General features: G+C 36.5%; 1 protein-coding gene across 4 annotated transcripts in view; it reads left to right on the top strand.

The window, feature by feature from the left end:
- The window catches only part of DCC (DCC netrin 1 receptor), a 983,595-nt gene that overhangs the window by 571,165 nt on the left and 394,763 nt on the right, over positions 1-17,667 (top strand). The gene's annotated exons all lie outside the window — the stretch shown is intronic.

Raw genomic sequence — 17,667 nt, 5'->3', positions numbered from 1 at the left:
TAATCTTTGCAAAAATTTAATTCATCCTCAAGCTTCTTTCACGCCATGATCTGTTTGTGTAAATCTTCTGAAACAAAATACCCTGTCTAATTTGATTTGTGGTCATGATTGAAAATAGTAACTTGATATTGCTTTGTTTCTACAGTGATATAATTAAGATGCCCACGCTTTTCTAATTAATTTAATCTAAATTTGCTTTGGCTATTAGACATCCTAATAGAATAGAATACACTGTTTTTCTTTCTTTATCTCTGTCATTAGTCAAAAGAATTAATCTTGCCAAGTTTGAGATACACCAATGTTTATTTGCATATTCAGATTTTAATCTAAGCCAGACCTCTTTGTCAAATATGATCAGTCTCTTATTAAATAGCATTCTCAAAAGCCATTGTAAAAATGTTTAAAGCAAATTATGCTATAGCATCTGCAATTGCAATACACATATTATTTGTTTATATTTAAGGTATGTTTATAATATATAACCTTCATATATTACATATACTATATTAAATAATATGTAGTATGTAATAATATATTTAGGCACATATCTATATATTTTAATTCATTATTTATATTTATAATATAGTATCTATTATATTCTAGATAAGCAAATAAATAAGTGTCTTTTACATTGGACATTGTAATGAGACAACAGGAAATATTACATATGTATCTAAAGAAGAGAAATTCAGTAAATGGCAATTTCACTTTGAATTTATTAATGGTCATCATAACACATGGTTAGTTTTTAGAAATAAATAAGGAATGTTAGTATTTTTTTCAAAATTATTTTAGAGAATAAGACTTAGGTAGTATGCAGGAGTTGTATATTAATTTTTGTTGCAATTGCCTATTTAAGTAATGCATACAATTTATAATACAAATAAACAATGAAATTTTTGTAAAAGTTAATAGAAAAAAAAAGACAGGCCTATTATCTGAGGAAAGAGAGAGATATTCATTAATAGATATGCACCTATTAGTTTTAAATGTCAAATTAACCTTCATAATCCTATATAATATCCTATATAATAAAAGGCTAACATGCAAATTGTCCCTTCAACCAGAAGTTCGACCAGGAGTTTGAACAGGGGATGGGGCTGGTGGGCCAACCGCCTGCAGCCCCTCCCCCTGACTGGCCTGGCCTGGCCGGCCAGACCCCACCCATGCACGAATCATGCACTGGGCCTCTAGTAATAAAATAGAAGTAGGGAAGAATTTAGAGAACCATGAATGGTTTTCTTGAATTTTTCTTTTGCACATCATTGTGCATATCAGCATTTTCTCCTTTCTGGTATATGGCAAACATTATTTTTAAGCGTGGCCAATACATGGAATACAATTAAAAGTACTGTGTGTCGCCTGGCCAGTGTGGCTCAGTGGTTGAGCATCGATCTATGAACCAGGAGGTTATGGTTCAATTCCTGGTTGGGCATATGCCTGGGTTGTGGGTTCAGACCTCAGTAGGGGGTGTGGGGAAGGCAGTCGATCAATGGTTCTCTCTCATCATTGATGTTTCTGTCTCTCTCCCTCTCCCTTCTTCTCTGAAATCATTAAAAAAAAAAGTGGTGTGTGTTTTTCAAATGGGTACTTCACATTGATTTGCTAATTAAATGATTTAATAATGAAACTAAAGTTGGAAAGTTCATTAAACAATATTAAGATGCAGCTCCAGCATTTTCAAAGAAAACATGCCTAATGCTCAGGGTATGTTGAGATCTGATATTAAATAATTGTACTTATATTAAAAATGTGCATTTAATTAAATGACTAATAGTAATATTCATTTCACAGTACATATTAAACATGTTGATGAAACGACTTTTTAAAAGGTCTCTCTAAACTCATTTTACTAATACTCTGACTGACAGCACATATAAGAGTATGTAAATAGTAGTTTTTTAATGTATCAGTTGTTGATCTTCATTTCAATAGACTGTTTGCATATAATTGAAAGAAGCCAGTATTATGATACTCAGAGATGCTTGCATCTAATGAAAACCATTTTTAAGCATTCCTTTTAGGGAGTCTGTTTTAAATTAATCTTTGAACGTTTTTCTCAGGTATTGTAATATGTAAAATATTTCTTTTCTAAAAGCATAATTTATTCTCCATATGTTTTCAGATTTGACTATAGTTTCCGCTTCTTTTATCCAAATTCAGTGTTTTAATTTTACTTCCAAAGAATATACCTTTTTAATTTTACAAAGAGGATTGATTATATCTTCAGTTCAGAAATAAGACTTGCCTAGTTAAAGACTTAAAAATCGGTTCCTTTTTAATTCCTTTAAATGAAATTTTATTCCTAATAAAGTACATTAATGCAAAGAATCGCAAAATTGTGACAAAATTACTATATAAAAAGCAATTTTTAATCAAGAAATACATTTTCTAGTTGCCTATGTTTAGGGCAAAATTCAGATTGATTTGAATTAAAGGCATTGTGCAGTTAAGTAGGAATGGATCAAACCCTCTCTTCCTACTCATTAATTTCAAGGGCACTACCTTAATTTTTTTACCAAGATATTCTTTCACATATTTTCCATGTTAACTTATATAACACAGATTTTATTCAGTTTTGACTATATCATATACTCATATCATAATATTTGCATATATAACTTTAAAAAGAAGTAAAAAAAAATAGATACTGTGGATTCTATTGATGCTGTCATTATGGAGAAAAAATATGGAAAACTGCTCAATATCTTTAGTCATGAAAATGCAAATTAAGCAACAATGAAATACCCTCATGCACCTACCAGAATGCTTAAATTAAAAAGACTGACAATACAAAGCGTTTGCAGGATGTGGAGGAACTGGTATATTCATATATTGTTGGTGGAAACACAGACATGAAACTGCCACTTTGGAAAGATATTTGACAATTTTTAATACCCACATGCCTTCTTTATGGCCCAGCAATTTTACTTCTAGGTATATAGCCAAGAGATATGAGTGCATATAGGCAAAAAATGATTCCTAGAAGAATAGTCATAGAAGCTTTATTCATAGTAGCACAAAACTGGAAACAACCCAAGTATGCATAAACAGGAAAATAAATAAATCGTGTTAGAGCTAAGCAACAGAACACTGAACAACAATAAGAAAACAATGTCATACACTACAGTGTGGATAAATCTCAAATACAGGAGTGGGCAAAGTAGGTTTACAGTTTGAATGGAAAAAGACATGCAGGTTATGATTAGAATAGCTTCATTAAGAATGTCACAATGCAACTGTAAACTTACTTTGGCCCACTCCTGTACATTATTTTTGAGGGGAAAAAAGTAAAAACAGAGGCATATCCTGTATGAATCTATTTATATGAAGATCAAGAAAAGGCCAACTTGTTGATCATGAAAGAAGTCAGAATACAGATTACAACTGGCATCAAATTTTACTAAAAAAGAGCACAATACAAGTTTAGGTGAGTGGAAATGTTTTATATCTTAATTTTGCTAAAATATACATACACAGACATAAATACACACACATCTATATTAATCAAGCTATACTGTTAAGCTTTGCACATTTACCAAGTGTAAATTATTCCTTAAGAAATAAAAAAAAGCATGGTACTGTTGATTATTGCTACATAGAAAAAATTTAGAATATTTTTATATATTTTGATTATCCTAAAACAAAATGCATAAAGGCATTGACATCTGAGTCTAATTCCTCTTCAGCCTGACTACCCTTATTTTCTATACAACTCTTATCCATTGCTATCTTAAGAATTGTTTTTGTCACACAACACACTTTCTAGCAAAGCTCAAAAACTCTGCTAATAACAGAAACAATATATAAATCAGATGTCGTTGTATGTACTGTCTACATATATAATTGAGTTACTGTATTTTTAATGAACTACAACAAGAATTGTAGACAGTTCCTATCTAATAACGAGGGAATATGCTAATTGATCATCATGCCCTCACAAAGATGGCGGCACCCACAGCCAATAAGGAGGGAATATGCTAATTGACTGCCATGCCTTCAAAGATGGTGGTGCCCACAGCCACAAGATGGTGGCACTCAGCCCCACCGGTTCGGCAGGCACGTGGACGGCCGGGCCCGCCCCCAGGAAGGTCCAGCCATTCCGCATGCCTGCCTCCAGAGTCCCCAAGTCCCTTCAGCCCCCAAGCTGCCCAGGGCCGGCCCGAGGTGTAGGCAAGCCTCAGATTGTGGCTGCACAGCTGCCCAGGGCTGCCTGAGGCTCTGGTAACCAGGGCTGGCTGAGGCTTGCACTGCCGGCAGTGGCAGCAGCAGAGGTGTGATGGGGGCCTTGCCTTCCCCTGATCGCCGGGTCACCTCCCGCCCCTGAGGAATTCTGGACTGTGAGAGGGGGCAGGCCAGGCTGAGGGACACCCCCTCCAGTGCATGAATTTTCATGCACTGGGCCTCTAGTATTTATATATGCCAAGATTGTACCTAGTACCATTACATGCACAACTGCACTGCTGTTCAGAGGAACAGTAATGAAGTGAATGATATCATTTAACCTTAGGGAGTCCTGGGACTGTACCTCACACCTAATCACACTGATTTCAGACAACCTGTCCTTAACAGTGTATTAATTTTATACTGGATATTGTGAGTGTAATGATGACATGACCAAAAACTGGGTCATGTAGACTATTGCAGTGAATGAGATGCATCACTTATCAGCATGTCAGCCACTGCAATTTCTTAAGCTTGTATTTGAAGTTTAAGCAGTTTTGGGGCCAATATAGATAATTATTTATGCTCTTCAGTTGCAGATATGTTAAGTAGAATGTTTCTGTACTTTTAAACCAAGTGGGTTAGCATTATCGGATTTGATTTAGGAATTACCAAAGAACTTTCAAAAGAATGGCTGAAGTGCACCAGCATCTGAAGGTGGAAAGTGGAAATACTTGGGGGACCGGAGTAAAGGAAGCTCAGAAACTTCTTTCTGGTGAAATGTGCATAATGCAGTATTGAGGAACTGAGTTCTTCATGTAATTAAATTCCCTAGGGAATCAAAAGAGTACCCCGTATATTACATTTTAAGTTTATTTCTCCCCAAGTAATAAAAATTAGGATATAAATAATTACTAAGGGAAAAACATTCAAATATAAAATTATCATCCTCAGAAATTTAATAAAAAATAGGAAGAATGTCAACACACTCAGATTTTACAGTATCACTAGGTTTCTTCTCTCTATTATTTCCCTGATTTCAAGGATAATGGCTCTAAATAATAAGTTCTACAAAGTTAATTCATAACTGATTTTCAATTCCTTTATAAAATTATATGTATAGTGAACCCCAAGTATAGAAGGAACAGGACTCTTTCTGATATAACTGGTAGACAAAACCTTAGAACAGAGTTTTAGGATGAACATAACCTTCATTCATTTAACTGAATTAAACAACTTACAAGTTGTATGAATGTCATTAAGCTTATGCTCACTTAAGTATAAATGCAATATCAGATTTTCACTAGCTCAATTTATTGACTTGTTCTGATGTAAATTAACCTTAACCAGGTTGTCTTCAGTTGCTGGTGGCTTTAGATGTCCCTTTCATAACAGTCATATTTAAGATAACTATGAAATGATAGTGGAGATCCACAGAGACTGTGTCAACACTTAAATTATCACTTGGGAAGTTATTACCAGATTTTCTTTAAAAATTCATTATAAAACTGCACTTTAAACAACCCTATGCATTATGACAGATGAGGAAAGTTCCATTACATTCTACAGATGAAGTATTACAACCATTAGCATACTTCTTAAAAACAGGTACATTACTAAGTCATGTCTCTTTCACCAAAACATGTGAAAATATATGGGGAATAATTTTTCAAAACTTGTGGAATTAACTGAGCATGAGAATCCACAGAGTTAAATTTATCACTGTTAAATTTCTGTCTATGACTGAATAATGGAAATAAATTAATTGGGGGGGGGGGAAGGTTACTCAAGAGTATCTTCGATTTAAAAAAAAAAAAAAGCAAATTTAGCCTTATCCAGTTTGGCTCAGTGGATAGAGTACTGCCCATGGTCTGAAGGGTTGTGGGTTCCATTCTAGTCAAGGGCACATACTTCACTTGCAACCTGGATCCCAGACTGTGGGAAGCAACCAATGTGTCTCTCTCACATTGATGTTTCTTTCTGTCTCTACCTCTCCCACTCTCTCTTAAAAAAAAAGTCAATGGAAAAAAATATTCTCAGATGAGGATTTAAAAAGAAAGAAAAAGAAATTTTATTCACATTTCCCCTTATTTTTTCCGTGTTCTTCAAGCTCCATTAAAATTGAAAAGGTATGGCCCAGCAGGTGGTTGTGGGTTCGATCCCCAGTGGGAGGCGTGTAGGAGGCAGCCATTCAATAATTCTCTCTCATCATTGATGTTTCTATCTCCCTCTCTCTCCCTTCTTCTCTGAAATCAATAAAAATATTTTTAATTTAAAAAAATGTATGGAGGAGATTGAGAGTTTGGGGGCCAAACTACTCCTTAAGTGCAGTTGTAAATAAGCTCTTAATTCAGAACCTGTGAAAATTTTAATTTAGTATTTAAAACTCTTCAGGCAGAGAAATGAGACAAGCATTTCTCACTAAAAACATTGATAAAGAGGCTGTACTTCTACAGAACAAATGCCACATGCCTCTGACAAAGCAGATCTGGGATTACAGCTAGAAAAATGCATTTAAAATATTTGCCTTTGTTTTGACTTATAACTTTAAAACTTCAAATAATAATTATGATCAAATGTCAAATAAAAACTGCAAACACATGTTTGTTATGGGAATTTCCGTTTTATTATCCACTGGAAGTAATGGAAGTAAAATATGTTTCCTCATATTTTTGGAAGTCATGACCTGCCAAAGTGGGACAAAACATATAGAAAAAAAACTTAATTCTTCTGTTTGATTAATTGTATAATCGGAGTCAGAGTACTGAGCTTATTGAGAATAAGTAAAACTTCAAGTGAAAATGTAGTAAAATCACACAGTTTTGCAACTGTGTCAAATTTTTAGAAGAAATGAGCAAAGAATAACTAAACTTGCTTTTAAAAGATTTTTCATATGTCTGCCCTTTACTATTTGGAGCTTATCAGCAACTAAAAATTTGAGGCAAGTATTTATGGCAAACTTTTTTACTAAAGTATGTTTGCCGATTGATAAGGATTTTCTCTATGAGAGATGGAATAGTAGCTCATCAACTTCAGCCAAAAGCCTGTTTCATGTCTATGTGCTGTAGAGTACTTTGAAAGATGGCTTACAGAAGTCCTTACTCAGGTTTTATGAGCGGCATTGTGGGGTTTAATAGTGACGGTATGTTCTATGGTTTAATATGGACAAATGTTCACTTTACTGATATGGTTCATAGTATGCAAATATATTTATACTTACATATAATTTTTTGCACCAACAACTTCTGATAAAAATTAAAATTAAGAATTAGCCATTCTAAAGGAACACATCATTGAGGCAGGAAGCCTAACTATTTCATTCTTTATTAAAGTGGAATTTCTTCCAGGAGTTTCATCTCCAGTTATCTAATTGATATTTTAGCTAAGTCTAGTTTAGAAACAGATATATACACACTAAGCAGTTTGTGAATTTTCTTAATATCTGTACTTAATCGCAAATCTGTAGTTACTGGCTGTAGCTAACAATCTTATTTACGTTCATGATATTCAAGGCATATTTTACAGCAACGGCCCATACAGTTATAGAGAACTGGTAAAAACTAAAGCTTAGCACTCTGAGGAAAATGTACACATTCACATTTTGAACTTACAATGTTCAAAAATGAAATTCCATATAATAGTTGTATATCTGCTAAGTTCACTTACCTCCAGTAGATGTAGCACCATTGACTCTTAGTGTGAGAAAACAACAACAAAAGGCAATTGTAGTCCTCCTTTGCCCACATACTTGCTCCAGATTCCACAAAGTTGTTGCTAGTGCAGGCGGAAGGGACCTTTTCAGATTCATGCTGTCTGAGTTACCCCACGTGAATTCCTGCCCGGTGGTGTTTTAGTCTATTTCCATGACCTGCTCTTAATCCCCGTGTTTAGGGGATTAGGTTTGCAAGAAGCATTTATTCACGCAGAGGCACAATCTGTGTTCTGCTGATCTTTAATGTTAAATGTGACTTTCTGGTGTTAGTAAAATTGCTTAAGAATATCTGAGGGATTGAAAGCTGTCATTATGTTATCCTACCTAAGCACAATGATACAAACTCTTGACTGAACAACACTTGCATAGCAATGAATACGGCCATCAGGGTGTAGGGCACACCACAGCATCACGCTTTCTTCTGCATTGGCTTTACCCAAACTGCGGCTGCAAGGATTGACTAGTTGTTCCCCATCTGGCTTTAAGGGATAATAATTCACTAACCTTGTTGCCTCCAACCTTTCTTTCTTTCCGGGGTGTTTACATATTATGTTCTCTCTTTAAGGAATACTTCCGCCTTACCAGCTATAATTTTATTGGGTCTGTTTTAATTTATCCTTTTTTTTTCTTAAATATATTTTATTGATTTTTTACAGAGAGGAAGAGAGAGGGATAGGGAGTTAGAAACATCGATGAGAGAGAAACATCGATCAGCTGCCTCTTGCACACCTCCTACTGGGGATGTGCCCGCAACCAAGTTACATGCCCTTGACCGGAATCGAACCTGGGACCTTTCAGTTCGCAGGCTGACGCTCTATCCACTGAGCCAAACCGGTTTAGGCTAATTTATCCTTGATACTTCAATTTAAACATCTTTTCCTCTGAGACACTGTCCCCAAACATGTCCTTTTTCTATCATAATCTGTAATTCATTTTTCTCCTGACATACAAAAGAATGGAGTAATATGATACATAGAATATTCTTTATACTCAAACAGCATTCATTGTTGAACATTAAATGTATGAATGAATGAATTGATGAATGGGAATGCTATAATCCTCTGTATATTCAAAATATACTTGTTTAATAAGCAAAGTGTGTCCTTTATTTTTTCAGAGATGCTCAAGACAAAAACTAAAATTGAACCTGAACTTTTCACATAGACTATAGGTGCAAATCATCCTATTTTGTGGCTAAATCATGAGTCTATTTTTCATACAATGTTTTTTCAGTATATTTTATTTGTTGAATCTCCATTTCTTCTTACTAATGTTGAAAATTAGAGTTCAGAACCACGGAGAGCTCCAAGTAGATTTGAACTGAAAGATTCTGATGCCTGCATTTTAAATTCATAACTTATCAATCTTAACCACTGCTTGTAGCAGTGAGTGGGTCCTTTACTGTATAGCACAATTCTTTCCAAAAAATCTCATCTTTACAAATAAGATAGCTAAAAGCATTCAATATTTCAATAGCTGACTCCAAAATTCAGAATCTTTTCTATAATGCGTTACCTTTTCAACATCTATTTCAACCTATAGATTTTATAACTGGTATCAAGGCTTAATTTCTCTCTTTTGCCTGTATGGTTCATTAGCATTTAAAAGTCAATACCTCCTCATTTCAGATAAGGCATTAGAATTAGCCTTCTGATCTGAGAATGAGTTCTAAAGTAGGAAGTTTTAAAACTTAAAAACTAGAGAACTGGAAACTGCTGTGTGTTACTTTTCTATTGTTGCAATCTTAGAATGCTTGCAGTTATATGGATCTGAGTTACTAATCTAGGTCCTCATTTTTGGGTCCTCGGGTCTCTTAATGGTTACTCTCAGCAGCCTCATCCTGGGATCTGTGACCTCCTTACTCATAAGCCTTTCTCTTTCCTGTTTATAAAACATCAAGTCTAGAAATGAATATGATAGGATATGTTTTGCAATCATATATTACAGATTTTCTTTTTTTTTTTAGACAATGGGATGGAAAACTATGGCCAACTATTTAATCCACCATTCATTTTTAAAATCAATTTTTATTGGATTACAGCTATGGCCATTTGCATCCATAGTATTTATGGTTGCTTTTATGCTACAACAGCAAATTAGAGACACTATGGCTTACAAAGCCTGAAATATTTCCTGTCTGGTTCTTTACAGAAAAAGAGCCTTTACTGATCCCTAGGTTAGATACAGGGAATTATTAAGTGTGGTTTTCAAGGACACATTAGAGTGTGCAGTTTCCTGTATACCAGGAATCACAAACTACACAGATTGTGGCCACCTGCAGGTAAACTAAAGCTGAATCAGATTTGTAAGAAGAAACAAGGAATGATGGGGATTGTGGGAGCATGGTAGACTTCGCTTAAGAAATACAATTCCTACCTAGCCCCAGTATAACTTGCTTTACTGGGTTGTGGGCCATGTATTCCAAACCCAATTTTTCAAGAGAAGCTAGAATTTATAGTCTTATGTGAAAACTTTAAATTAAACAAAAAACTGACTAAATATTTTAAGACAATTGGTGCCAAAAACTAAACAAAACTTGAATTTGGCCCAGGTCATCAGTTGTAATAGCAGCTTTAAAAAAATTCATATTTTTTTTTCTAGAAATCTAACATTGAACCATATTGTAGCACCAATGATATATTAGCAAATCACAAATATTTTTATGGATCATGCTTAAAATATCTATAATAGAATTTTCAACACTTTAAATAACAATGTAAATATAATAAAGGTGTTATTGATCAAGACTGCCTTTCTTCAAAATTGAACTTGTACCAAAAAGTTACTTGGAATCAGTAATAACATTAAAAAAGGTTGCATGCAATTTTTAATCAATGTGGTATGGTATGCTCCACACTTATTAGTCCTTAGCCTTCCGTGTAAATGTTAATGCAATCTAATTAACTTTGGGTGAACACTTGCCAATATCTATTGAGGCAAAGAGCAAACTGTAACAAATACCTAAATTGTCTCTTCTCGCATCTTTGTATTAAAATGCTTTTCAGGACAACAGCATTTTCATGTAGAAGGGTATGAAATCTGTACGGCAGGTCCTGGTTCCCTTAGCTGGCAACTGAGTAGAAGACTGTTTTAAAAGGAAGGGGGACAGTTTCGTGAACAAGTGAGAGTACTGAGCCCCTGGGCTTACTTTGTCATCACCTCTAGGCCAGTACATTTAAAAGGAGGACCAGGTTATGGAACCTGGCCACCTGACAAGAGATTTTTGGTAGAGAGGCATAACAACCATCTGTGGCTTAGAAGTGAGGGGACAGAGGGAGAAACATCCTGACCTTCGTTCCTCTCTTCTGCCTCCTGCTGGTTCCTCCCATTGCTGAACCCACTAAAAGTCTGAGGGAAAGGCAGTCAGTCCATTTTTGAGACCCGCCAGAAAGGTCAGCCCCTGGGGCACAGAGAAGAGTGTGAAGGTGGAGGTTGTCTCTGAAGAGGCACCAAGGGAATACTCAGTCCAGTAGCCTTCCTCTCATTGCATGGAACGCTCTGTGTACCTTTTGAAAATGGAAAGGCCTAAAGCTGGAAACATGGTAACATAGAACATGAATTGGAAGGTTTTCTATAGAGCAATTGAATTGAATGAGCTATGAGTGAATACTTGTGCAGAGAGAATCAAATGTGTTAATGACTAGTATCATATCTTGTTCTATTATGTCTGGCAAGCTGAGAAGTCAAGTGAGGGTGACAGACAGGTTTGTAAACTGTGAAACATCATACACCTATCATCCTCTGAGAGGAAGTATTGAACAGGTAATTGCTACTCTCAATGAACTTGTATGTATATGCTTTGAAGGAAGGATTTCCATGGAGAAAAGGATAAGAAGTTGTGTGGTTATATATTGGAGCATTTCCCAGTACTAAACTCAACTGACTACTTTGAACTTCAAATGATTGCTTTAATCAGATCATGATCTTGAAGACATTCCTATAAATGAGGGAAATAAAGCATTTCACTGTTAAGTCTAGTTGTAGCCTGGTCTGACAAGGAAAATGAACTTGCATGACTTGAAGGATGTTACACAGTTCTGGAAAACCTTAATTAGTGTTTGGGGAATAGCAAGCTCTAAAATATTTGCTACATTTGACTTAATCTGGACATTATTCAAAATCCCTGGTCTCACCTACATATAACTTCATAGAATATTATCCTTTGGGCTAAAATTTCTAGAATTGGTTCCAGTAATTAAGTTGCAATTAAAATATTGGAAAATCTATACTTTTCACTGTTTTCAGGTTATTTTAACAGGGTTAATATTCTGTGTTGTCCATATGTGTAATTAACACGTATTAATTGTCTAAATGCCTTTTTTTAAGTTCAAAATATTTTATTTATTGCAAAGCATACATTTGAGAATATCTTTTAGGAAACTAAATTAAATATTAAGGAGTTAGCATGCATATACATTTATAATAACAGGCTTTTAAAAAAGAGTAAAAACTAAGTTGGATATTCTTATTAAAAGATACATTAAGAACATATGCCCTAGAATCACAATATGTGGGCTTGACTACAGATCTGCTACTTAGCAGTTCTGTGAACATGGGTAAGTTGCTTCACCTCTCTGCCTCACTTTCCTTATGAGTAAAATGAGGAGAATTATACAGTCACTCTCCTGAGATTGTTGTAAGAACGAGAAATAAATAATTACAAAGTACTTAGTGCCTGGAATAGAGTGAGCTGTCAATAAATAAAATTAGCAACTATTATGTGATCATGTAAACCATTTTGTAAAAACTAGGAACCATAGATATATTAGAAAAGTATGGTAATGATATGGGTGAAAATATGAGAATGTGTCACTAGAATGAAGATTCTTTGGGGTTCTTTTGCACTGTTAGTAGAACCACTCTAATATGCAGAGATTTATAAGAAATCACTAGTAAGCTGGTCTTTAATTCTAGATCATTTCTGAAGGAAAGTTTCTTCCTAAGATCCTGCTCAGGCGCCCCAGATGTCAGCAGTGTGGCATCAAAGTGAACAACCTGGACCTTGGAGCTACTCACAAGTCTATTTGAAATACGATTTGCCTTTTGTCACTGGAGTGACTTTCAGCAACTTATTTGCCCTTTCTGGTACTTTAAATTTCCAAATGGATGCACAGCAGTAATAATACAGGGCCTGTGAGGCATTAATGCGATATCGCTAGAGTTTAGCACAGTGCCTGGCACTGCAGAGGCCTCGCTTGTGTGTGATTTGTGCTGATCGCTGCTATGGAACCTGCTATCCGGGGTTCAACCCTTACTGTCCTGACTGCGGGTGCCCCAGATTTCCTGTGGCCATCTAGTGCGTGGAATTATTTTACATCTGCCATTTGTGAATTCAGTCTAAAATGTGTATTTATATACATTTTAGTTCAGATGAATACATTTGAAGGGATGTTTTGATTATTACACGGGTGTAATCAAATACTTCATAGCTTGATTGGGGAGAAGGTGGAGAACTGAGCAAAAACATTTTTAGAATGCTAAGGATAGACTCTCAGAAAAATTCTAAGAGCAAAATTTGAGCCTATCATGCTTAATGAAACCGTGTTTTAATTCTCACTAGGGGATATTTTTTCCATTGGTTTTTTTAGAGAGAGTGGAAGGAAGGAAGAGGAGGGGGGAGAGAGAGAGAGAGAAACATCCATGTGAGAGAGACACCCAGATCTTGGCTCAGGATTGAACCTGCAACCGAGGTTTGGTCCGGGGCTGTCAATCAAACCACTAAGCCAACCATCCAGGGCTATTTCTTTTTCATAAAACAGTTTAAAAGGTCTTATAAGAGATGAGTATCAGCATAGTTAGCGGGCAGGAAATCTTGGGTATCAGGAGAAATGGATTTGTCATACTTTCTGGGTACAACTGATTTCATGAATTTGACCTTCGTTTGCCTCCTTTGTAATCTCTAAAATACATTTTCCTTCAAAAATTCCAAAGAATCATTCTATAAGAACAATCAGCGTAGTTACTGTTAACACGTTGTGTTTGCATAGCTCTTAACAATTTTCAAATGCTTTCCATACACCTCAGCCAAGGAAACCTGCCTCTGAGCCAAAGAGCTCATCCAAGTCCTAAGAGGAAGGAAGAGGGACAGAAGTGTCAACCACCGAATCACAGGGAGTGGGAACCTGTCATTGACTCAGCAAAGCACACCCGCTAGTCCCCGGCAGCTAAACCAAGGACTCTTCCACAATAACTGGTCTCCAGTGGGTTTCTGGTCCTTTGATCAGCTTTTGAATAATAACAACACTCTAATTACCCAATTCAATTTAAATTTCCTAAGCCTTGTGAAATATGGAAGTGCTAGATGTTGAATTTTTATCTGCCGTATGTAAAGGGATTGTAGTTGTTCCTTAATAAAAACTTGGCACATCTTTCATAATTAATAACACTAATAATTTGCTGTAGCTTTAGTTGTAAAAAATAAGCCACTTTACACTCTAAACTTCCTTTCTTTTATCTCCCACCTTTGTAGTAGGGGAAACGTCATTATAGCCTTCCCCTCTCTGAATGTATTTTATTCATAGGACTAGAGGCCCAGTGCACAAAATTCCTGCACTCGGGGGAGGAGGGGAGAGTCCCTTAGCCCTCTCGCAGTCTGGGAGCCCTCGGGGGATGTCCGACGGCCTCGGAGGCAGGAGAGGCTCCCGCCACCGCTGCTGTGCTCTCTGGCTGTGAGACCGGCTTCTGGCTGAGCGGTGCTCCCCCTGTGGGAGCACACTCCTGCATTGAGCGTCTGCCCTCTGATGGTCAGTGCGTGTCATAGCGACCTGTCACTCGGTTGATTTGCATGTTAGCCTTTTATTATATAGGATGATACGTTAACACATTTTGTTTAGAAAAAATCTTTATAATATCTGTAGACATTTCAAAACTAGTATAAGGTCTGTTATTAGAGGACTAGAGGCCCACTGCGTGAAATTTGCGCAAGGGGCTTGGCCCTTGTAGCCCCGGCTTTGTCTGGAAGGTCGTCCGGACGGTTGTTCTGCTGTTCAGCCTAATTAGCAGATCAGCTCTTTATTATATCGGATGATGTTCTCATCACATGAGGTATCCCAACTGAGCTTGGAGGATAACTTTTCAGGTGATTTTTCACAGGATTCATGTAGGATTAATTGACTAATATCCAGGGATTGGAAACTTTGAAGTCTCCATGCCCTGACAACCTATGGTGACATACATATATACATTTAATTACTATAAAATGTTGATGAAGATAGTGCTTTGTTTATTTTAATGTGAACTCAAATATTATTGAGAAAAACGGGGGGGAAATGAAGAACTCTGTAACGTCGATACAACATTTTACCTTTCTTTTATAATATAAAAAGACATTTCTTAATGCTCCTCTTATATTTCATCCATGTTCCCTCTAAGGACACAATCTTCTCAGCCGTCATTTAAGAGCTATGTTATGAAGAAAGAAACATTGTCAGCTCTTCATTGCTTCACTGGGGATCTATGCTCTATTTTTCAGTCCTACATTGTAACACTTGCTTTTATCCTGCTGAAACCCTCTCTCGATTCATAAATGCCCTGAATTAGTAACTCACATCTGGGCAATCCCCATCCCATGCTACCCCAGTTCACCCTTCTTTAAAAACAAAAGGCAAGAAACGTCTGATAAAGATCTGCAAGGGTTTTCCCAATTTCTGTCTATAATGACATCCCATCCTTACAATAATTTTTCTTTTCTCTTCCAGTCACCAGAGCTTGCCTAAAAGATTGTTACCCAAACCCTTCATTACTTTTTTTTTTTTAGTTGAACACAAACAATGGTTTTCTGGGTGCTCTTAAGCCCATAGGGTGCTATTTGTCTTTCTCGTGTATCTTATCCTTAACCATCACCCCTAGAAAACCATCCTCCAGGATGATTGGCAGATCGCACACAGGAGTCAGTACAGTATGATGAAGTGATCCTGAAACTTAACCTGGAGAAATAGGACATCCGGTTTCTGTTTTATAGGGACACGGCCCTGAAATCTACTGTACACAATGTGGAAAAGACTGTCACAGCTCAGCAGTGACTAAGCCTCAGAGAATCCGTATTGATGAACATTATTGTAAAGGTCCATCTAGCCCAATAACAATACCATTAGCATCAACAAACATTGATATAGTCCATTACAGTTTCTAAAGCGCTCTAAATGCATTAAGTAACATTCTTCTCAAAACCACTCTGAAACTGTGCATAATATATATATGATTCCTAGATAGGAAAGCTGGGGTTCACAGAGTGTCAGGGTGCGGCCTAACGCCACACAGCTGCCAACGTGGGGCAGAAAAGCACAGCTCATACTAGATCACATTTATCTTTTTTTTCAATTTCTTTATTGATTAAGGTATCACATATTTGTCCTCATCCCCCCATTCCCATCCCAAACCCCTCCCCACGCATGTCCCCACCCCCCTGTTGTCTGTGACCACTGGTTAGGCTTATATGCATGCATACAAGTCCTTTGGTTGATCTCTCCCCCTTACCCCCACCCTCCCCTACCTTCCCTCTGAGGTTTGACAGTCTGATTGATGCTTCCCTGTCTCCGGGTCTGTTTTTGTTCATCAGTTTATGTTATTCATTATTTCCCCTAGATGAGTGAGATCATGTGATACTAGAAATACCCTTATAAGAACCAAAATTGAGACAAGCAATAATGGTTATGCTGAGAGGCAAATGAATCAGTCTGTAGTGAGTTTCTTTCTGGGCCAACAGTTCTTTTGAGTCCCAATTTCAATGTCAAACAGTTCCTTATGTGTACATGTCAGCAATGATATTTCAGTTCTGGATTTATCTTTATGTTTTGTCCTCCCCTCCCCCATCTGATGCTGATTTTTCTAACAACTAGACTCCTACCAGGAGTGGGCAAACTTTTTGACTCGAGGGCCACAATGGGTTCTTAAACTGGACCGGAGGGCCGGAACAAAAGCATGGATGGAGTGTTTGTGTGAACTAATATAAATTCAAAGTAAAGGAGCGGAGGGGAGAGCAAGAGAACCGGATAGAACAGCCGGATCCGGCCCGCGGGCCGTAGTTTGCCCAAGGCTGCTCCTAGACAATACTTGAATCCCTCTAATAATGAGGAACTTCATTACCTGCTAGAGTTTCCTTGACATTTTCTTTCAATGGCTTTAACTATTTCTTTAAAAAAAATGTTTTTATTGATTTCAGAGAGGAAGGGAGAGGGAAAGAGAGATAGAAACATCAATGATGAGAGAGAATCACTGACCAGCTGCTTCCTGCATGCCCCCTAAAGGGGACCCAACCCACAACCCAGGCATGTGCCTTGAATGGGAATCAAACTGACCTCATAGTTCATGGATCGATGCTCAACCACTGAGCCACACCAGCCAGGCAGGAATGCTTCTAATACTAAACCTAAAGAATTTTTTGGCTACTCATTTAAGATTTTTTGAAAAATCATGATAGATTTTTGTTGGTCTCTATTAGAAATTATGTAAAATAATGTATTTTTATGTCTCTGAAATGATTGTGTACTTTCTTCTTAATGTGAAGTCATTCTTGTATTTTTTTAAAGATTTTTTTTATTGATTTTTAGAGAGAGAGGAAGGAAGAGGGAGAATTATTAGCGAATGTTTTGTATTTTTGTCCTGTTTGTTAAGCAATGCTTACTTATACAGCACTTCAATGCATCTGTGAAGCTTTCTCATTGTGTATGATCCCTCTTGACTTCTTTTCACCTGGTTGTCAAAAGATAGATAAGTTTTGATGATTTCATTGTAAAAAGAGAAATTCATTCAGCATTTTTGAAGCAAACTTTCCCTAGGCACTTAGAAGGAAA

This window comes from Plecotus auritus, assembly GCF_963455305.1.
Source record: "Plecotus auritus genome assembly, chromosome: 8".
Classification (NCBI taxonomy): Eukaryota; Metazoa; Chordata; class Mammalia; order Chiroptera; family Vespertilionidae; genus Plecotus; species Plecotus auritus.
Note: the sequence above shows the minus strand (reverse complement) of the source record. Positions and strands in the feature narration are given on the sequence as shown.